This window comes from Sparus aurata, chromosome 7, assembly GCF_900880675.1.
Source record: "Sparus aurata chromosome 7, fSpaAur1.1, whole genome shotgun sequence".
Lineage (NCBI taxonomy): Eukaryota > Metazoa > Chordata > Actinopteri > Spariformes > Sparidae > Sparus > Sparus aurata.
In genome coordinates, this window is record NC_044193.1 from 8,821,018 (window position 1) to 8,843,882 (window position 22,865).

General features: G+C 40.5%; 1 protein-coding gene across 7 annotated transcripts in view; it reads right to left on the minus strand.

The window, feature by feature from the left end:
- Positions 1-15,648, minus strand: part of LOC115584813 (prickle-like protein 2) — a 47,248-nt gene extending 31,600 nt beyond the window's left edge. For 2 of the 7 annotated variants that reach the window (XM_030422599.1, XM_030422598.1), the window contains exon 1: positions 12,650-13,219. The gene's annotated coding sequence lies outside the window, so the exon portion shown is untranslated. Of the gene's footprint in view, positions 1-11,883; positions 12,214-12,649; positions 13,220-15,571 lie in introns of those variants that run through there. The other 5 variants (XM_030422593.1, XM_030422597.1, XM_030422595.1 and 2 more) reach the window with 5 other exon arrangements.
- Between the last annotated feature and the right edge of the window lie 7,217 nt (positions 15,649-22,865).

The following is a 22,865-nucleotide window of genomic DNA, read 5'->3' on the forward strand; positions in this document are numbered from 1 at the left end:
ACTCACAGTAAGCTATTTGTGGTTAATTTTTTAGTCGGGATATTGGGATCGGGATAATCGTGAATCAAGATAATCCGAAAAATCCTTACATGCATTCATATTTTGTTCAAGCCTGTCACCTTGACGTGTGTCTCCCACGAAAAGTCAAATACTACAGAATCTAAACTACAAAACGACAAGGCGACGAGATTACCACCATTTATGCATCCTGTATTTCTGCAGGAAGAGCTTATGTTTTATATTTACTTAAGATCTGTGTCCTGTCTGTGATGCAATACAAATATTTGTTTGCAAACAAAAATGTAAAGTTAGCATTAGGGTTAGGGTGATCAGCGGTCAGCTCTACATCCGTCAGCTCATACCTGGCATTAGCATTCATATATAATATTTGCTGAATTTCCAACAAATGCCCAAATAATTAAGAACCTATAAGTCATAGGCAGCAGTCTGAGTCAACACCTCATAAACCTGACAAAGAAGCAGCCTTCCTTTGGTTGCTGTTTCCTATATTTGTCAAATCTGACATGTTCACCATCAATAAATGTTGCTCTTTTTTAACAAGTTGAGTGTAAACGTGATATCAGTTGACAGCGGGTTCAAACAGCTGTAAAATGTTGCCAGAGAAGGCACACTTTAAACACGAAGTATACAGGCTGTTACACTGACTTTTTACAGTGAATGGAAAAACTTAATTTAACGCATTTTAACGCCAAATTAACACGAAGGTATAAATGATTTAGAATTTGCTGTAGCTGTTGCTCCTCCCTCAACAACTCTCAAAAGTGCAGGATTTCTTCAGGGATTCTGGAGATATTGCAGTTACTAGTTCAATGGTTTGATCAGTTAAAACAGACAGTTTGTTCCCAAACATTGCCAAAAGGAAAAAGTTCCCAAACACTAAAATTTGCATGACAGTGAACCAAATCAGACAGTGTATAAACTATTCTGCCTGTTGTTGTGACTTTTTTCTTGTTTCGCAGAGGACGTCAGTCAAGCAGGCAGTCCTTCAACACGTTTGGGCACAAACCGGATGAAGAATGTGATCAAATGTGGTCTGAGTGATTTGATCTCAAATGCGTCCTCCATGGGGGATGTTTACACCTGTAGTTAGAGCTGTGCCACCACTTGCGATGGTATCACTCAGGATTGATGTTTATACCAGGTCTGAACAGAGAAATCTGCAATGTGACAAAATCTGAGTAAAGAGTACACTATTTCAAATATTACAATATTCTAAGTCCGCTAACCTTGCCCTTTATGTAAGAGAAAACAATACATGTACAGTAGAGGGCAAAGACACGTATAACAGAGAGACAAAGAAAGTCAGGGAGGCAGAGAAATAAAGGGAGTGTGTAGGCAGTGAGCACCTTTCTATACTGTTGGCTTGCAGGGAGCCCTAGGGGACCAGCTGAGCCCTGCAGTGGGAGAGCTGTTGGTACGCGATGGGCTGAGACAAGTGGATTAACAGTGATCTTATTCGGCTGGATGAGGGGGTTGATGAGAGGCAGGTGGTGCAGCAACGGAGAGAATCTGTTGGTAGACGTATTTGAGCGTGTGTCTATATGTGTGTGTGGTTTTTCACAAAGGAGGTGTAATAGTTAACAGCTTCGCCTGTGTCGCATTTTCATCTCGTCAAAGCCGTTTAGAGTGACGCAGAGCTCATAAGAGGAAACCGAAGATTTTGGTCTGTGAAGTAATTTGGCTGTGGCCTCACAGGGCCAGTGGATTTAATGGCTCAATCAGGCATTGTTGACTTGTTCTACATCATCTCCAGAGTATGGTGGTAATTTCCCATTTACATACATAACATAAATTGCCTTGTAAGAAAATTAAAAATGTAATCAACTTAAATAATGAATAGCAATCTCTTTAACTCTTTCCATAAAAGGGATTATTATTCTGGGGAGGGTATACATCCAGGTATATAGAAGGTATAGGTCTATTGTGCTTCATATGACTGAGCCTACAATCAAAAATATTTATCCTATCTCATAATAAATCAGACTTTGATCCTTTGTCTGTCGGCTCATCCATTTCTCCAAGGCCATTTACAGTAGCTAAAAAGTAATAAGAGTAATAAGTAATTAATTACTCTAGCAGATAGTCATATTGATATGTAATTACAATTATAATCTTTTCCCTGTACTTGTTGCATCTTGAGCTGTGGTAGCAACTGAATTTCCCTGTTGTTGATAAATAAATCTAATCTAATCTAATAAATAACTTTAAAATAAAGGTAAGTAATATGTAAGGTTTTGCATTTTGAAAGTAACTTGCCCAACACTGACAATGTCTGAATGTTGGTAGGTCGAGCACTTTGCTGAGTCTGAAATATATCTAATTCATGGAGTGCCACACAATGTTGTGCCAAGATTTGTGGTGCCCAAAGGATGCTTCCAAATAACTGAAGTGATCCTCTGACTTTTCCCAAAGCACCACCATGAGATTGAAAGTTGTGTTTTTCAGTAAAAGATCTCAACAACTACTGGATGGATTGCAATGGTGTTTGGTACTGATGTTCACATCCCCTCAGGATGAAATATAACAATTTGAAGCTATCACTGGTCACTGGCTTGGAAGCCTTTTCACCAAGCTGTAACTACACCACCATCCACTCCCCCGTGCAAAATAAGAGTGGGCTCATGTTCACACGTAACGTAAAAGTTAGGTACAAAATTCCCCTTTCTCATGTTTATCTTTTCTGTCTGCAGGGAAATAAATCCTAAACTACTCTGATGCCTCCTCCACATAATACAAATTGTTTGAGAATTTGCTATATTGGCCTTACCATCCTGATTACTTCAGTTTCTGCCGAGGTGGAATGCCCACTCAAAAATAAGAAAAAAATCTCCTTCATATTGTTTTGTGAATCCTGAATTGTATTAGAGGTGAAGAGGGCTCCAGAGGAAGTCATGAGATTCGAGGAGACAGATGGAACTGTGAAAAAGATAAATTGGAGATGTTTTATCATAATGCAAGTCAAAGGATTGTAGCCTACGAGTTTATGTGTGAAATCATAAACCTTAATATTGTAAGGTTTTTTGTATTTGAGAGAGATGGAACTGACAAGCGACAGGAAATATGAGCGAGACTAAAGGAGGTGACACACATAGGAAAGGCCCCTGCTGTATTAGAATCCAGGACATTGGGGCGATCTGGGGGATCTGGGGTTCTTTCCAGCTGTTTATTTAAACATCCCTGCCCTTTCATTTCTCTGTGACCTGGAAATCGATTCAGGTACACCATCCTTAAAAAACCCCCGCTATAATTGGTAAAATGCCTTATGGATTCTGCAAAGAGCAGGGAGCTTGCCAGAAGAGCTTGGAGCCTGTGTATTTTAAACTTAATCTTTTACAGGACTTTCTCCTTTGATCTTTAAGGTCCCCTATTTAGCATTTACAAGCAGTGTGCAAACATGCAATGAATGGAGTAAAACACCATACATTTAAATGAACGTACACAATTTGTCAACAATCATAAGACTTTCATAAAGACAATAATCATTACCGGTTTAAAAAACAGGAAGAAAACCCAGCCTCCGTGTGCTGGTGCCCACAGGAAAGGTTATAATTGCTCAAATATACATACCTTTAACAACCTGCCATAAACATGTCTAATCCAACATATTCAAGACTGGAAATAAATTTGGTTAAAAACTTTCCAAGGCAGTTTTTTCAGAAGACTAAATTAATATAAATGTTCAAGAATGTTTTCAAAATGGTCATGTCCATTAAAGGGGTGCTTTGGAATACATGATCCCAGTTAGACGAGTCTTCTGTTGCTTATATACTGTCAGATTGTGCATGCCTGATTAATCAGCTGAAAGCATCAGCTGGCCAATGGGCAAGACGTTTAATTTAGCAGTTGGATGCCGCAGCTGATCTCACTGGACTGTTAAAGGACGATAAAACTGACTACAGATGATGATTTAAAGGGTGCTTGGAATGTATTTATCAATTCTGTGATTTTTCAGTGATTATTATCCACACCGGTGCGGTTAGTAGCAATTTGCTGTAGATATCTGGAACCATGGGGAACAATGTTACACATCTACCATGCTTTATCAAAATATGTACAGTATGTGGCCATAAATGTGCAGAGAAATTAAAGACCTATTTTAATAGTCCATTAGTCCGTCTTTACTGTTTAAAACAGAGATTTGATGCGGCTGTGGATCATGGTACAAAATAACCTAGCTTCAAAAAGAAGCCTTTTTGTAGAGATGTCTCATTTGGCAGGTACATGTTGTGCTAGTTCCTCCAGCATTTCATATCGTCACTGTTATCCAGATAAGGGCGGGGAAAGATATGAGTGAGAACGTGAAGAACTCATACTCCACTACTTCAGTCAGTGTCACAGAAAAGCCCTTATTTGTACGATATTCCCTTGTCAATTTAAGATAGATGGAGTAAAAAATCTCACATTTCCCACTTTAAACAGTTTTAGGTCATTTAGAATCATAAATGCATGTATGCATACATTTCTTTCAGTCTGATTGAGAATATGTTTTATTCATTATCTGTTTTGTGCATGTGAGAGTTTTCTGTGTGTGCAGGAGAATGGGTGTAAATTGCTTCTAGTGTGCAGTGATGGAACATAACTAAGGACATTTATTCAAGTACTTTACTAAGTACAATTTTGAGATACATTCTCTGCTACATTATACTTCTGCTGCACTACATTTTGGAGGCATACGTGTAAACATAGTATAATTTGCTTTTACTTGTACTTTTAATACTTAAGTACATTTAATATTAGAGACTTTCACTCAACTACTATATGTATGGTTGGCTTTTGTTACCAGAGCAATATTTCAACGCGATATCTTCACTGTTACTCAAGTATAACTTTTGGGTACGTGTTATAACACTGCTAATGTGTGTCTGTGTGTGCTGAGCCTACGCACTTGGCGTCACAGTAGGTGAAAGTCACCATGGTTACAACCTGAGTGACAGAAATAATCCTAAGAGGCAACATTTTTAATATTTATCTTAGCACTCAGTCTAAAAAATGCCATGAAAAAACAAAACAAAATCATCTAAAATGTCAAACTGCTGAATTAATTAGCATTTCTTTTTTGCATTTTAATGTCGATGCTGAAACGGTATATTGTGCAGCCCAGATTTGGTGAGTAGCAAAAGGCTTTTTCAGAAGCCAAGTAATGGTGGCTCAATATGAGGATAGAGTGAATGTTAAACCTCGGGGCAAAGCAGCATCACAGATCATTCCCCTAGAGTTTTTACTTTCTTAGTATCCATCAGTCAGCAAGGCCAAACTAGCATCACAATCAACACCAGCAGCAGAAGCAGCAGCAGCAGCAGCAGCAGCAGCAGCATTTACAATCTGCTGTCACTCTCCCCTGGCAATAATCCATACAGCTACACCATGACAGAAGACTCCATTTATCCCTGTGTCTCTCAACCCATCTCCGGCTGAAACTTTTAATTTAAGGGAAACAGTCCCTCCCTCTGACTAAGCATAAACTGCATATTGTTCTCTTAGTGATCCCTATCGTAAGCCAGTCAGCACTTTCTAGGATACAGAGAGAGATTGGGTGGAAATCGCTGAGACTCACGCACAGTGCCACGCCGCTACAAAGGAACGCACCGCGATGAATCAAGTTTAAACCCAGAGCTTTATGTATCTCTAAGCCCCTGTAGCCTCCTGCTGTATTCCCCCAGTTCAGCTTCTTTCTTCTTTTCCTTTTGCTCAACAAAAGCGTGGTGAGGCCATTTTGAACTGGAGGCCTCACAGCTGTCAGAGGGACCGGCCAATGATAGAGCAGAGGAGCAGATGGCAAGAAGAGTGGGTCCAGATGGGGATTTTTGGCCAGAACAGCGAGGTTAGTGCAGAAACACCCTGACACTAAGTGCTGAGGAATCTTTAAAGAACCAAAGTGAGTCAGGACGTTGGTGTTGATGAGTCCTGAGTAATGTCACAGACAGGACCACGACTCGGATTTGGGAACACTCCCAGAAGTTTGCTATGATGGAGTCGCTGTGGTCTCGGCACTACAATAAGCTTTAATGAGCGAGCTAATGATTGGTTTATTCTAACCAATTAAGGTGCCTTAATATGACGCTTGGGAGAGGATTAGTCATCAGAAAGAGGCCAGCTGCAGGGGATCAACCAGGATCTACTTCAAGAGGAGCTTGATTGTGGTAATTTACACCTTTCACTCCACATGGGTATCTATTCATGCCATTTGCACCTCAAACATTATATGGGGAATGATTCATTCGGATAACCTCTGAGATTATTTTGAGCTGAGTGTGTTTTATTTTAGCTCGTGGGCAGTGGAACATTCGGTCACTTTTCACTCAGCCAAGATTACCAGAGAACTTATCTGCATTAATTCCTTGTGGAAACATTTTTGAGAAAGTCTTCAACACCCAATCATTACCAAGTCCCTCGCCAGAATAGTTCACTTAAAAGACAGGGCCAACTTATTGGAATAATCAATCTTGGTGGCTGTTGAGTGTGGTTAGATTAAAGTTAATAAAGGAAGAAAGACTCAATAATCATTAATCTGCTCACCAAAGCAAAGGAGAATGATCTCCCTGCAGTTAATTATTTTCACCAGTACAACCAGATCTGGCTTTGATGCTCCCTCAAATCGCAGCCCCAACATCAGAAATATCTGATACTGCTACAGCATATTTGTGTGGTTTGCTTGTTTTTTACAGTCTTTAACTGATAAATGTGTGTGTGTGTGTGTGTGTTTTCTAGGTGTAGGCATTTGTTTTAGGTGAATACAAGTCTTGGGTTTTATTAAATCACTTCCACATTACTTAAGTCAGCTGCTGGTTTCTTACAGATCCTGATGGTTTGGCTTTAAAGGTTATAGCTGACAATAGTCTAGCTTTGTCTTATTGTAAAGGAAAGAGCATGTTAGTCTTCCAACTTCCCCATCTTTTCTGAAGTTGCTAGGCAGGAGTAAATAGAGTATTATTTGTGGTGTATTTTCAGCGGTAGAATTGTAGATTTACTGCAGCAGATGTGTCTTTTTTGGACAACAATTGAGGTCAACAGCGGAGAGGAATAACCTGCACTTTTCTAGTCTTGCAGAATCCTCAAGGCGCTTTACAGCACAAGGCAGCAATCACCCATTCACACACACGTTTACCCGTACCACCTGCTCATCAGGAGCAACAGCCATTTATATGCACACTCACACATCAGTGGTGCACCCACCGGGAGTAATTTACGGTTCAGTATCTTGCCTAAGAACACTTGGACATGTGGACTGTAGGAGCCCGGCATCAGGATCAGTTCATTGTTGTTGTTGTTGGTCTTTTCGTCAGATTGGCTAACAGTAAGAAAAATACAGAATAACTCCAGACTTTTTTTTTTGGGCTATCTATTTTCCACCTTGTGTCGGATGGTTTGGTTTGCTTGGGAGTTATTTATACACAGAAGTCCCAGATACTATGGTTTAAAGCTTGGTTTTACCCTTATTATCCTTGATTTTCCTCTTTATTGTTATAGTAAATCAGGTTGATGCTTGCCAACAGTCTGTGGTATAACAGGATACCTGCTGCTGTTTTGCCCTCTTACAGTAGATCTTCCTCAGACAGCTTTATTTTGCTCGTTGTGATTCACAAATGTTATTTACTGCCTCTATGTCGTGGCATTCACTGGTTAATAGGGTTGTGTCACACCCTCTGGAGACAAACGACTGAACAAGCTTCTTGAACTTTTCATTTTTAACTTGTAGCTCCTGTGCCAGCGACTCTGTGACGGTGGGGCAGGAAGGCAGGACCTTCTATCACCTTGGAGGCGTGGAGGCCAATAGTGGAACTAGGATCACAACACGGGAAAGGGACCTTGAGTAATACATTCTGAAATATGATCAGTCTATTGTTTAACTGTGCAAATAAATCTTTAGCAGCAACATAAAGGTTGAATAACAGAGGGTTACTATTTCGTTTTACTCCTTGTGGGAAGACACATCAATCAGTTGAGAATGATACCGGGTTCTAATTCTGTATTTTCAGTTTTCTACGGTCATTTCTGTATGTAGTCTGACCGTCCTCATCAGGAAAACAAGCAAGTAGGTTGACTGTGAAAGCACCTTATTAAAGCCTGTACTGTCTGTGTGTTTGTTGTTCTGCGACAACCTCTAGTGGCCGTAGTAATTATTACAGCAGCAAAGAAGGAGCTGATGTAAAGTAGTATAGTATGAAGAGCAACAAAGTCTGTGTGAGAAGGAGGTTGGTAATTTAACTTAAGTTATAGAAGTAATGTAATTATTCTAAGCCAAATAACAACTCTTTCCTTCACCTAACCAATTTGTTATAATGCATAAACTCAACTGTGAATGAACGTTGAAGGTCTGGCACACATGTCGCTGAAACGCTGCAGCGGTTATGTTGTTTCGGGGGACATGATCTAAGTCATTTTAAATGCAGATTGACCAATTCTGATGTTGAGGAATGAGGTTGTGTTGATACACATAGATTGTATCTTTAAGTTTCAAATGTTTTATTCAGCTACATCTGTAGTGTAACAGATTGGGGAAGCATGGGTTGGAATCAAATTCACGTGAATTCTGCGAGAAAAACAGGATTGCAGTCCCTGTTGTTTTTATGAAAAACAGTAGTACAGTTATCTTTTCTAAATGTAGGGGTCAGAGCAAGATAGCTTTCCAGATTTGTTTTACATGGGGGTTTAAATGAAGTCCTAAAAACCTTAAAGCCAAAGTCAAAGCTTCACACGTTACTAACAGTATGTTGTGAAAAAAACAGAGATATGAAAAAGATTTCATATTGTGCATGTTCTATGCATTATAAGCTTTCCATTATTGATTATCCTATAACTGCAACAGATGCATGTATTTACTTCTTGATTCAGTTATTTTTTAAGGCGAGGCAATGGAGATATATATACATATATATAAAGGCCAGCGGGGCACACTGCATATAGTCTGTGTGCAGCACAGATCTTTCTTTCCCTTTTAATGCACATTCAGATGTCTTTTTATGTTACAGGGAGCTTTTGCAGTAGTGTCGCTTAATATTTATTCCATTTTACTTTCTTGGATTGGATCCCTACATTAAAAATCTCTTCTCACAGTTTATTTCATTTTGATTCCCAGATACCTTTGCTGTGAACTACATAAATATATCAACAACATTCTCCTTTTCACCATTTTCAAGTCCAGTGTCTCATTCTTCTTGTACAAACTTACCTTTGTGTTCTAATTATGGGTTTGTTACACCATCAATCAAGCCTAAGGGCATAAAATCATAACATCTAAGTACCTGACGTCATGGATGTCATCATTGCACGTTCATCACGAAAGAGCAAATAGATACAGGGACGTCAAAGTTATCTAAAGGCAGCAACCAGAGGTGTCCAGTACTGAAGCGGTACCTGGGACAGTGTCATTAAAAAGTAGCAGGGTAAGCCACTCTCAGCACGTCATGCTATATGGCACACTCACCCAATTTACAGTCTTGTAATGAACTGTGAAAAAGCTGCTTCTGTGTTGTCATCCATGTTGAGTTTTTCTCTTAGATGACAGTGTGTGTGCTCTTTGTTCTGGCAGTGTCTTGTGACGGGTCTGCAGTGTGTGCTGTGTGAGTCTCAGGCTGCGTCACTACTGACTGTAATGGCTGAACACTGCAGGGTGGAAAAACCCCTGCAGCCTGCATATATTTATATCTTTTTGTTCTCGAATATATATAGAAAAAAAAGAAATGACATGATCATCCTCATCTTCATTGTGTGAGATGAGATCAAATAGTGTTTTGAGCGAGCTGCTATTATCAGTATCACTTTAACTGTTTCTATATTCAAGTAAATAGTCAAATAAAATTAACTGCAGGTAACTTTTTTACAACAGCAAATTTGTCAGAGATATTATGCAGCAGAAAGACTCTGTGATCAATAATGTGTTAAATGAACACAAAAACTCTGAGAGCCTGGTTTTCAGGGAGCACAACAATTTAGACAGAGCAGGTCTTAGCCATTACTTCCTCAGTGAATACAAATTCCCATTTTAATTTAATCAGGCACAGCAGGACGAGCTCACAGGGTCCTGTTCGGAATTGACTGTTGTACAACGCAGGTTTCATTTCCTGTTCAGAAGCAGCCTTCTCTAAAAGCCGGCGTTTTAAGCTACTGTACAAACTATCACCATGGCAACCGGAGCTATCCTAAAAATGCAACAAAACGGATGGAAAAAATAAATAAATAAAACACAACACAAAACAAAAAGCCACTTGTGATAAATTCATCTGTAATTACAGAAGCAAATCTTTTATCTGGCGCTCGCTGTGTTTTGAGTGGGAGGTCGACTGTAATGCGCGGTTAGAACATGGTAATTTATCCAAGAATTTTCTTTTCAGTTCCGTCTTTATTTTATTTATTTATTTAGACCCTGTACGCCATCACTCCCGTTCTGCTTCATCGACCTTATGTAAGAGAAAGGTCACAGCATATCTATTATTAAATGATTCGTTCATGGTGCATTACATTATTAATCACCTCAGTGTAGTCTCTAAACACACACAGTGTGACACTAACCTTGGTGTCATATATGTTTAAGCAAAAAAGGGCCTACGGTCTCACAGGATCTGCCCAACAGTTAATTAGCAGACCTGTCAGGAGTCAGGCATTTACGTCAGAAACATAAATAATGTGTGCGCAGATTCAGCAAAGCAAAACGTTATATAAAAAGACCTCCCAGTCCCGGTGATTTGTCAGACGCTTTTCCTCTGTTTGTTCCGTCATTTGAGGAAAAACTGACGTGAATGGCAACACAACTCTAAATACCCAACACGTCCTCTGAGGGAACGGAACAAACAGCCTTTGTGTGCCTGATACAATTGTATAACATCTGACGGAGCCACCTGAACTGTCAGCATATCAGGGCCATAAAAGCAGCACAGAAGCAGAAATGTACTGTGAAAGCACCGCATGGGGCAGAGCAGCAAGAGCTCTGAGACACCCGCCCACCCTTCCTGAATCAGCCGTTTCTGTGGCGACCAGAGCGGGGGGGGGGGGGTGCTCAGAGAAAGTGAAGAGACAAACATTTCAAATCCGGTGGGAGACACATGAAGGAAAGGAATGGGTGGATGGATGGATGGGGGGGACAGATATATTGAAGCATGGGTGATAAAGGGATGTGGCAGGGTCAATAGGGAGCCGGGGCCGATTCCTCAACATCACAGTCCGTGACAGATTGACAGTCAGAGGCAAACAACAGCAGCATCCACAGTTAGAGAGACAAACACACCAAGGGGATTTTTTTTTCATTTCTCACTCTCAATGGCAGCGAGATCACGGACACGGCTCAGGGGGTTTAAACCATCCAGACACCGACAATTAATTCTCATTCAGCCAGTGCTATTCAAAGTCTTGTATTTTTTTTCCGTCCCCTCAGTACTCACATTAATACAGGCTTGAAGTGAGTCACGGCAGATTAGGACTCACTTCACAGGCAAAAACTTCAAAAGAGCTGAAGTTGATTCAACAAGTTGTGCACCGAAGGAAATCATTCTTGACCAGCCTGCTGACTCCCTGCGGTAAACACACTGAGCTGCCATCACACACAAATTACATCTCGGGATGCAATGGCACACGCGACAACTGTTATGTACTAACATGGAGAAGAAGGTGCTGCATCCTGAAATGTTTGGTTCAGATGGCAGATTAGGAGACGGCTTTGTCTGAGCCAAAAATCAACAAATCTGACAAATTACATGTGACAAAATGTGTGCAACAAAAGCCACCGTTTGATATCACAACTTTACATGTAATATTACAGGAAACACAATCATGCTCATTAGATGGATATCTGATTAGGTGTCAGCTCTGCCAGCATGCTGACAACCTTATCATGTAATGGATTATACTTTAAACCGAGAATATTGTTACCAATCTTGTGATGATCCTGCCACAGCAACTAGGGGATGGATGCAGTCTTGCGCAGTTGAGACAAAAGACTCACACTAAGCTCCCGAAAAAAGCAGCGCGAATGCGAAATGTAAACACCCGCAGATTTTCCTGACAGTTGTCGATAAATCGCTGTGTCCACAACGCACCTCGAAAACCAAGATGTGCCCACAATCTGCATTACCATCAGATACTGTGGTGCAGCATTTAAGATGGCACGGGCTTCATCGTGTTTCTTCTTCTTTTTTTTTCTCTCTCTCTCTGTTTCTAAACAAGACTGAGGTAACAGTAGCAGAGCTGTTCCCACTCCACCCACTTTCTCCTTCACTGACACATGGATTCACACATGAGGGGGGGGGGGAACAGGGGTATGAAATCCACGTTTTCCCCAAGTCCCGGTGGTCTTTTTCACTTGTCAGTCAAGAGGTAAACAAGCCTTCACGCAAACTAACATACATTAAAAGAAAAATAAAAAAAAGAAAAGAAAAAACAACACCTCCACTCATCACATCCACACACGCGCACACGCACACACACACACACGCACACACGCACACACAACTAATGATGGATACGCCTCATTTCTTAGGAGAACTTTCAGCAACCTATGTTTGTTAAATCTATGCATAAATACACATTCGCCAGTGGAAAACCACATTATCATCACAATCACTATCATATCAACATGTCGAGTCAAACTAGCATCACACAGCGTAGAGTAGTTCATCATGATGCAGTTGAGACTCACCTGTTTGTGTGGCTGCTGTCAGAGTCCTGGTGTGCGCAGGGACTGGACTGAGTCAATCACACTGGACACATACCAGAGGACTGGCTCTGCTCTGCTCTGCACCGCACAGCTCGCAGCGTTCTCCTCTTCCCCTCTAAGTCTCGGAAGACACCACCACCAGCTCAGCCTCTGCCGCCTCTCTCCCGTTTCTGCCTCTCACACGTACTGTAGCAGCAGCAGCAGCAGCAGCAGCAGCAGCGGCAGCAGCAGCAGCAGCATCAACAGAGGGAAGGCTGGGGGCTGCAGACTCCGTGTTCAGTCTCTCTCTCTCTCCCACTCTCTCTCTCTCTCTCTGTCTCTCTCTCTCCTCCAGGCTCTGTGTCTCTCCTCAAGTCTGGCTACAGGCGACCGCAGCTGAGGAGATGAACAGAAAAAAAAATCAGTGGGAAAGTGTTTATAGATTGAGTTGACTCCCTGTTTTTGCAAGTTATGTACGGTGTGTGTTTTTGTGTGACAAAAAAACAGCGTGCTCTGACAACAACAATGCGCACAGGCGTACAAGCCTGTGGGAGAGAGCTTTACTCCCGCCTCCTGCCCCCCCCCCCCCCCCCCTTTTTTTCACCACCACCTACCCAAACCATCCACCCACCCAACCCTTTCCTCTGCCAGGCCCACACCAGCCTGTCGAAGTGAGTCATCAGCGCTCAGCCAATCGCGTGGCGGCACACAGCCTCCGATTAGAATAACAGGAGTATTTATGCACGCCTGTTTTCAGGAGATGGAGATGAAATGGAGAATTGTCTGGGAGGACTTGACATACTTTGCTCCGGGTTGGGGAGATCAGGATCATTTATACAACACTTTACTTTATACATCACCTTTAATTTTCTCCCTGACAATTTCACGTTATTTCTCGTCGGTCTAGTTACTCCTTTTGACCATGTACAAAGCACCCAGCATTAAGATAAAATATAATCAGTCCTTTGTGAGGCATGACTCACTGTGGAATATGATTCATTCTGTGTGATGCAGCCACGTTTGAGTACAATGAAGTCTGACCGCCGTAACTTTCCTGGGAAAATGAAGGAAAAGGACTAAAATAGAGCACCACTCTGCTACTCTGCTACTCACTAATCGGCAGAGTGTACTGCCTGCCATGAAATGTGCCCTTTTGCAAAGTGAAGTAGGAGGACGTCATCTCTGACTATTTTGTTCTTTTTATAATATGGACATTGTTTGGTGACTGGCACTTCTGAGCAGGGCTCAGATGGACGTTCACATTCTCTGGTTGAATCATCAGCATAAAAAAGAAAAATCAAAATTCACTTGTGTCAAATCTACGGGGCAGTTTTTAAAGATTAACTGGTAATAAACAATGCAGGTTCAAAATTGAAAATCAAAATCCTGACTGCAAATGCTTTGTGAGGAAGGAAATTCGAGATGTGTAGACCTAAGAAATCACTCTGAATGGCTTGTTTCATCGTTTTCCTTTTGACGCGTTTTGTCAATATATGAGCAGCAAGCCGCAAAAAAAGCAAAAAAACAAAATCAAGAGTGTCATTACTTGACAAGTTGGGACTGAGACTAAAAAAACAACAACTCATGGTTACAGACAAACAGTGCTCCGACACTTTGGCACTCTCTGACATTGGTCTTACGAAGCTAGGGCTGTCACGATATCAGATTTTCCCGACAGGATTATCATGACCAAAAGAACTCACGATAACAACATTATCAGGATTTCGACCTGCACCACAGAAGACTGCGATAGTGTCTTGCTGTTTTCTGTCATCTCCGCCAACGTGATTTTACACGGCAGGAGTAGTTACACACGCTGAAACTAGTTAGTTATCCTGCTTCTTCCTTGTTTCTGTTTAAAGGTGCATTACCATAATCAATGTAATAAAACAAGAACACAAAGAAATGGAAATTAATGAAGAGGCACTGGATTAGTTACACGTTACTATGATATGTGTATTATTAACACGATATGGATGTCATTGATAAATATCACGTTTATCATCAATGCCAGTTCTACACGACCCATAGAAGTTACCTTTAAAAAGCAGCTAGGAAGCAGGTTGTTTAGGTTTATAGTCTGTTGGGCTGTTTTTTGCTTTTAATTTCCTTTATTTAGTTTATTTTATTATCTATTTATATATATATTTTTTATTTCGTGCCTTAATCTGACCAACACTGAATCATAGATGAATCATACCAGTAACAGTTTTGGAAGGCACTGTTCTCAGATCAAAAAATAATTAAATAATGTATTGAATAATTTAGTTTGGAGGAATTATACTACTCATGCTGCTAACAGTGAGCTAAAGCTACAACATTCAGTGTTTTCGTACTATGAATCACTTTTCAGCACTAATAGCGTGTCTCCTTATCACAGAAGGAGGGCTGTGGATGTGTAGCTATCTTTTTAAAGACATTTAAAGGGATTAAATATGAATCATATGCACCTGCCATATAGACTCAGACGCAGATGTCAATCAATGCCCTCAGTACCGGATATCCTTACAGAAAAAAAACTTAATGTCATCAGCTGAACATGTTGTGTAACTGGAGCTGCTGCTCTCCTCTGCTGCCACCTGAAATGAAACGCTCACTTTTTCCTCACACATCTGAAGATTTGCGTCTGACTGAGCTCTGCCTAGACTTGTTAAGACTTAACAACATCACACAGAAAACACACTTTGAACCCATGTCACTTTCCGGTGAAAAAAATAAACTGATGTAAAAAATTGAACAGTGGCTACATCTTTAGCCCACATTTAATGGCCCGTTAATGCTAACAGATATGGTTTGACATGCTATTCGAGCTAGCTGGCTAACATTCGACAATAACATAACCTAGCTCAAGCTGGTTACTGGCAGATAAACAAGAGTAGAGCTAATAATTCTCTAACTTTGACTGACTTGACAAGTTTTCGTTACCTTCACTGAGTAGAAAGTTCTGGAGGTTCTAACAAAATTCTCTTGCATCAGAGAGAAAATGGCGCTGTGTAACGGCTCTTAAAGGCGCAGCGCTTATTGAACAAAACAACTTTATCCAATTTAACGTGTGAGAGGGCAGAGTGGATTTAAATGTGTTTGAAAGAGAAACACAGGATTTGTGGAGTTGTCCTCAAACTACATTTGTAAATTGAACGCTTCCAACATTTCCCTGGTAAACAACCTGAAATACATTTAAAGCGGGAGCGCTTCAAACGCCATTTGGACAGTGTTGCCAGATCTCAGACAAACAAGCAAGGGGGCCTATGAAAACAAACCAAAAACAAGCGACTTCTCTGATCGTGGTAAAAAAAACATATCAACCTGAATCCAGAAATGTATTGCATTGTATCATTGTATTTATTATTGTTTTTATATGTTATGATAATTTTTCTCTTTAGTTAAAGGACTTCAAAACAATATGACATACAATACAATAGGAAGAGGAAAACGTTAAAGAGCAACTAAACCCCCAAACCACTTTTTTCTGCTGAAAACCAATGTATTTGGGTATGAAGTAGTGTTGCTGAGTGATTCTGGTCCAACTCTTGACATTTTAGTTGAAGTATTTCAATTTGGCGTATTTTGTAGTAAAAATGTAAGTGTGACTGCCCTCTATGGGTTGAAACCCAGTTATTACAATCGAATTTTCCTATTGGCTGAGATGGAGGAAGATGACGTTTTGGAGGCAGCTTTCGTCACGGTCCACCACGGTTAGCTCCGCCCCCTCCTATAAAAACTAGCACCTGCCAATCTGGAATCTGTGGCGAGTAGGTTGGATTGAGAGAATTGCGAATAGAGAGGCATAGTAATTATTGAGTAGGTAGTTAGCATAGCATAGATTGTTTTTGGGAGATTTTAGTTATTACGTGTGTTAGTTTATAGTATTTAGTACTTATTTAGCAATTTTAGATTAGTTAGCTTGTTTAGTTTTTTGTATTCTAGTAGTTACCGTGGTCCAGAGCCGTATCAGCCGTATCAGAGTCTCCGGTTGGAGACTCTGGAGGCGACAAGTCCTCCACCTCAAAGGACCTCTCTGTGGTGAAAGTGTCCGTGCTACTGTCAGAGTCACTCATGATCAGATAGCTAGCTAGCATAAATGTCGATGTTTGTGTTTATGATTTTTTTTTTTCTGCGCGTGTGAGTGTGGTGACGGTTAGGGGGGAGGGGGGAGGGGGGAATCGGAGAGTACTCCTGGAGCCCCGCCCATAATCAAGGCATTTTTTGAATTTCCAGCTTAGAGCACGTCATCCAAAACTGAGGGGTTTAGTTGCTCTTTAACAACAAGCCCATAAAACCCGCAACCCGAGACTACTGATATTGCAACCAAAGTTGCTCTTGAGAAGCGGACTTACTACGAACTACAGAAACACAACAATTATCAATTTCCGGTTTCTTCCTAACTGTAATGTACATTTCAGATATATATGACAAACTGTGAGACAATGGATAATGAAAATAAGGAGGGACGTGTTTCAAGATAAAACAACACATTTGATAACCTCCTTTAACAACAACTAACACTCACATTCAAACACATTCGGGTGCTCTTTGAGTTACAAGGGACAATAGAAAAGGCATAATTAATTCAATCATATCCTGGAACCATTTCTCAAAGCCTAGTGGTGAAACACACTGGTTGTAAACAGACGGTAACGTTGGCTAATGGGTTATCAAATATGTAGTTTTATCTTGAAATATGGCCCTCCAGATTATCAGTATACATTGTCTTTTCAGTTGCCGATCAATCTAAAGGAAGTGAAGTCAGATTCCCTGTGTTCATGTGACTTGCAACCAAGGTAACGGCTGCATAACACATCCCAGCATTCAAGCTTCCCAACCTGAGTGTGACGTCCGAGGAAAATGGCTGCAGTGTGAATATCTTCTGTTAACAAGTACCACCCTGTTATGTTGCTGGGGAGCAGAGGACCATTTGTCATGTTCCCATTATGTGTCATAGAAATATATTGAGTCCACATCCACAAGACCGCAGAAAATCAACCCTGTGACCTCGAAACTGCGTCTCTGCTGACCAGACCGAATTTGTTTTATTTACTCATTTAAACTTGCAACACGCCACACCATTATAAAGAACTAAAAGAAATATTGATGGATGTTTGACTTGAGGTCTTTAATTATATTCATCTTGATCAGCATCCTGCTTGCCGAATAAATGGGTTATTTCGAGGATTACTCTGAAAATCAATTGTGAACAGCACTTACAGCCAGGACAAGATTTAATTTGGCACCAGACTTCAGATAAGATACGGGAAATCTGAGACGTGTAGGGCACATAATTCAATAAATGCACTGTCACTGAATAACTGATAAAGAAAAAATCATTTAAAAAAAATGTTTCATTGACTGTAGATCTGAAATGTGGTGGTCTGCTGCCAGGGTCGTACATCCAGATGAATTTCTATTACCTCTGGTAGAGCAGGAGAAAATGATTTGAGCCAAAGGTGATACAGACAAGGTTAACGGAGGGACAGTGAGCTAAAGCAGATCAATAGCTGATTGTCTGGGGGCAGAGCAGCAGGATAAGGGGAAGTGTGCAAGAAGAAGAAGAAATGGAGCTTATTCCGTGTGAGTCAAAGGAACGCTGCAGTGAAGCTGTGCGAGTCGCTTCCTCTCCGCAAATTTCTGTTGCAGGCTGAAAATAGGCTTTGCCATCAGATGCAAATAATAGAATATCCTGATGATTATACAGCTGAGCTGAAACCCATTCTCTGCATGATACTGTCATTTTTTTTTTCCCCTCCTCAAATTTCCATTATCTGTTATGGAGGGCAAAATTAATTCATTTTGGTACAGCTATTCAGAATGAGTGAATACCCAGAAAGTGGAGGAATATATGTATATGAGGCACTTACACAGCAAAACGTAGCCTCCTGTACATATACAGCACAGGTGACAAAGTACTGTAACACGGCTGGAAGAAGTACTCAGATCAAAGGCAGCGATGTCATAAAACTCCATTAAGAGTATTTAAATTTAAAATCCTACATAAAACTGAAGAATTATTAGCAAAAGGTTTTTTTTAATAAAATTACTCATTCTGCAGTAAAACGCACCCAGAGTGCTGCAGGAATGAGTCCTAAACCTGGAAATCAGTTGCCATTTTAGCACTAATGGTTTCCTCATCTTGTGGTCGATGGGTTTCCAGTTTAATGCCTGAAAATAATTGAGTTGAACATGCGCTTAATAGATTTTCACATGTTGTTCCTCGACATTAAAACAGAGACTCATCTACTCACCAGTCCGTCGTTACTGAACTTAGCTGCAGACTATTTTAACTCTATCTTCACAACTTGTGGATTGATCAAATTATTGGAAAATGTGAGAAATATAGTGTAGTAAGACACTCGTGCAATGTTTGTTTATAATGTAACATTAGCGTTTTACATCTGGACATTGCATTTACGCTTTAACAATCATAAAAGTGGTGTTTACTTGTGAATATTGTCTTGCTGAACAAAATGTATAAGTATCATAAACTTGTGTTTGCCACCGAGCTTATTCTACAATAATCCAAAATCTAATGGAAAAATCCCCTTGGCTTCTGGTCCAGGGTACCAGTGCGATACTAACTTCCTGGTTAACCTACAGAAACCTTTCAAAAAACACTATGTATTATATTATAATGATAAATACTCAGTTTAGTTTAGGGTGGCATGTTCATGCAGTGGTTAGCATTGTTCCATCACCCTGTGATGTGAAGTTCTATCCTGTCTGGTTGCTGGAGCCTTCCTGTGTGAAGTTTGCATGATCTCTCAACATTCCTGCAGGTTTTCCAGCTTCCTCCTACAGTTATAAGACATACAGTATATACTATAGCAGGTTAATTGGTGAGTCTTAATTGCCTGTCAGTGTGAATGTGAGCATGCATGGTTGTTTGTGTTGGCACCGTGATAAACTGGTGATCTCTTCAGGGTGTCTTCCACTCCTCGCTCACCAGGATCAGCTCTAGCCACTGCGCAGGGGCGGTTCTGGGGGGGGGGGCGCCAACAGGGGCCAGTGCCCCCATAACTCTGAGTCTGGACCCCCCTGTGGCCCCCCTGACAGGGAGTCTGCATCAATAATACAATGACAGATTTCTTGCAATGATTTTGTTCTGAAGGGAAAGGCAGAAATAAAGTGTCTCAGCAGAACACCCAATCAAAATTGTTGAAATTGTAAACACTGCTTTGTCTGAATGAGGGATTTATCCTTTTTTCCGGGTTGTATGTGCCCCCTAACAAAAAAGCCGGCCCCAACCTGGCCCCCCTATGAAAACTGATCTAGATCCGCCACAGCCCCCGCGTCTATATGATAAGCGGGTCAAGATAATTGAAGGATGGTGTGGCTGTTTAGTCCAGTGGTCAAGTATTACATTTAATCAGTTACTTTCCAACACAGCAGGGACACCACTGGACAATTGTTCAAATTCAGTAAACACCAAAGCAGAATTCAGAGAAAACGTTAGAGTGATTAACAAGATGGCAATCATTTCTCCAACCTTGACATATATGGGTTGAGGTGTCTGACTCATTTGTGTGAATGCGTCACTTTTATTGTGATCCATTAAGGATTACTCATGTCTTGTCACATCCGCTGACTTCCCTCTTCACTCTCTGATGTATCATTGGTGCTAACCGTGGTTCCCCGAGAGTTATTGGCGACAGGTGACCAAATGAAACACACAGTTACCTTGTAAAGTTACGGCCTTCACTGGCTCTGAACATAGCTGAACACACATTTTCAGGATAATATAAGTATGTCCTCAAAATGTATAACAACGATCTAGTTGTTTTACAGATATTTTAATGTGGAAATGTTACATGTTATATCGTCAAGGTGTTTCAAACTTTCGGAGAACACTCATGAATAATGCCTCACAGCTATTTCACCAGGACTGATGGATGATGTTATGTTCACCGTCGGATACAAAGCAGGGAGGAGTCCTCTGCTCACCAGCTTCTCGGTACTACTGGACCTTGTAAAAGCAGCTGTAGCCAACTGACAGTGATAGATGGCTTGACAACCACGTGAGGCTGTGTTTGACATTTACATCAGAGACTTCAAAATATCAAATGGGATGTGAAGACATTACTCATCTCACTGGTCTGCTTAATATTGATGAAGTACTCTTTCTCTGAACTTTGATGTGTAATTGAACAACCTCGATTAATGGAGCTCTGTAGAATCGGAAAAATGGGCAGAAAAATGATTAAAGTCAAGACGGAAGTTGGGAGCTGTGCAATAGACCTTTCCTATTAACACATTTATTTACAATCATGTATTGATTAGGGTCAGTTGTACACCCACAGCTGCACAATTATAATTTGGCTTGGCTACTTTTTCCACATTATTACGGCACCAACGTGATGAATTACATATTCAAACAAGGGCACAGGTTTGCGTATGGACTGTGGGACATCACCTTTAACAATACTTTGGGAAGAGACCAATTATTTGAGTCTAGTTAAGCCATATAAGTGCATTCAAATGTTACCGTCCAGATGCCATGTCTCCAGTGCCGTTGTTGTTTCAGAACCATGGACAGCAATACATTGGAAAATAACCATAATTGATAAATGGTAAATTTACGGTTGATTAAAGTGTTTAGTTAATAGTTATTTCACCGTTAGCAAACAATGAAATGCTCCATAAACCAAAAAACATTTATCAAACAATTGTTTATTAAAGACAATTGCAACTCATGTTTATAATTCTTTTGTAAATGGTTACAAAACCATTTGGATGACTATTACCAAGTTGCAGCTGATGTTTATAAACCAATGCAACTTCTTAATAAGCGATTTATTTCGTAAAAGGGTGAAATAACGATAAGCTAATGTTTTGATCGACTATATATTCTTAAAATTAATCAAACATTTGCCATTTTTTTAATAGTGGTTATGATAAAGTGTCACCAAAAATATATACTGTGCTATGTTGTTATGTGATTGGTCAGATTCCTTATAATTATTAATAATAATAATACTAATACTACTACTAATAATAATAATCTGTATTTATTCATATAACAACGATCAAAACACAATTACAATACTTTTTTAATCGATTCAATAAAACAGACAGACTCGGCAGCCCTGATCTCATCAGGCAGATCCTTCGTAAATGTCTATTAGCCTTTGCAGGAAGGGACATGGATCTGATGCTAAATAAAGCCTCTGATAGCGGCTCTCGGGGCTTTATGGTTTTAAATTCCCTTTCATTGTGTCAAAGGGAGTTGTTCACCAGTCAGAGCTGGACGCTTGACACAAAGCTGATAGCCTGTGAGTGAATACAAAGATCAAATCTGACCCACAAGACATTGTTGTGACCAGTATCTACGTGTCGAGGTACTCAAACCCCATTTGTGATTCCTCTCTCTCCCCCTCTCGGTCTGTGTCTCTGTCATGCTTTCAGCCACAGCACACTTGCCTCGGCTCCCTCGAGGACCACCACATCTGATACAGGCGCACTGATGTTAAATGCTCTGAGCGAGGAGGGAGCTCCGTCCTGCCAGTCTTTGTTTCTGTTGCTGAGGAATGTCTTTGCTCTGAGGGACTGTGACGAGGACACATGGGAGTTTTATCACTTCCATCACAGTGCCAAGACAGGGGATGACAAAGCTGTCAGGCCCCAACCCTAAAGACCTAAACACCTACAGTCTGTGTGTCCACATCACAGTCTGTGCTACATACCTTGTATCTGTAAGTTTGATTCATCTCCCAATGAGAAGATTATTTACACTTAATTTAATAGAGTAATGATCAATTTTGCGGCGTGAGCAGTGTTACCGACGTGATGAGGTCAATGGAGAGGGAAGATAATGAGGATGACAGTGATGTGTTGCTTCTGTTAGAGTCTGTGTCATCCCGCTCGCCCTTTGATTCGAACACACAACCAGTTCTACATCCGATAAGCAAGACTCTCATCCCTCACTGTCACTGTGAATGTCTGACACCTGAACCAATTCCGATACAAAGGCCTTGTCACATAACACACGTACCAGTGACTATATTAAAACTAAATATAGAACTGTACTGGAATTATAATAAACCTATTTGTTCGCCAGAATAAATAGATAAAGTTTCTGCAAAACCAAGTCAAAACTGTGTTTCTCTGTGTTGAAACATTACGTTTCTTCAGGTTGAATTTTCAGTTTCTCTCTTCTAACAATGCTGTGCTAATAGTCTGATTAGGTTTAATCACAAAAACACTTAGTTAGGGTTAGGTAAACATCATG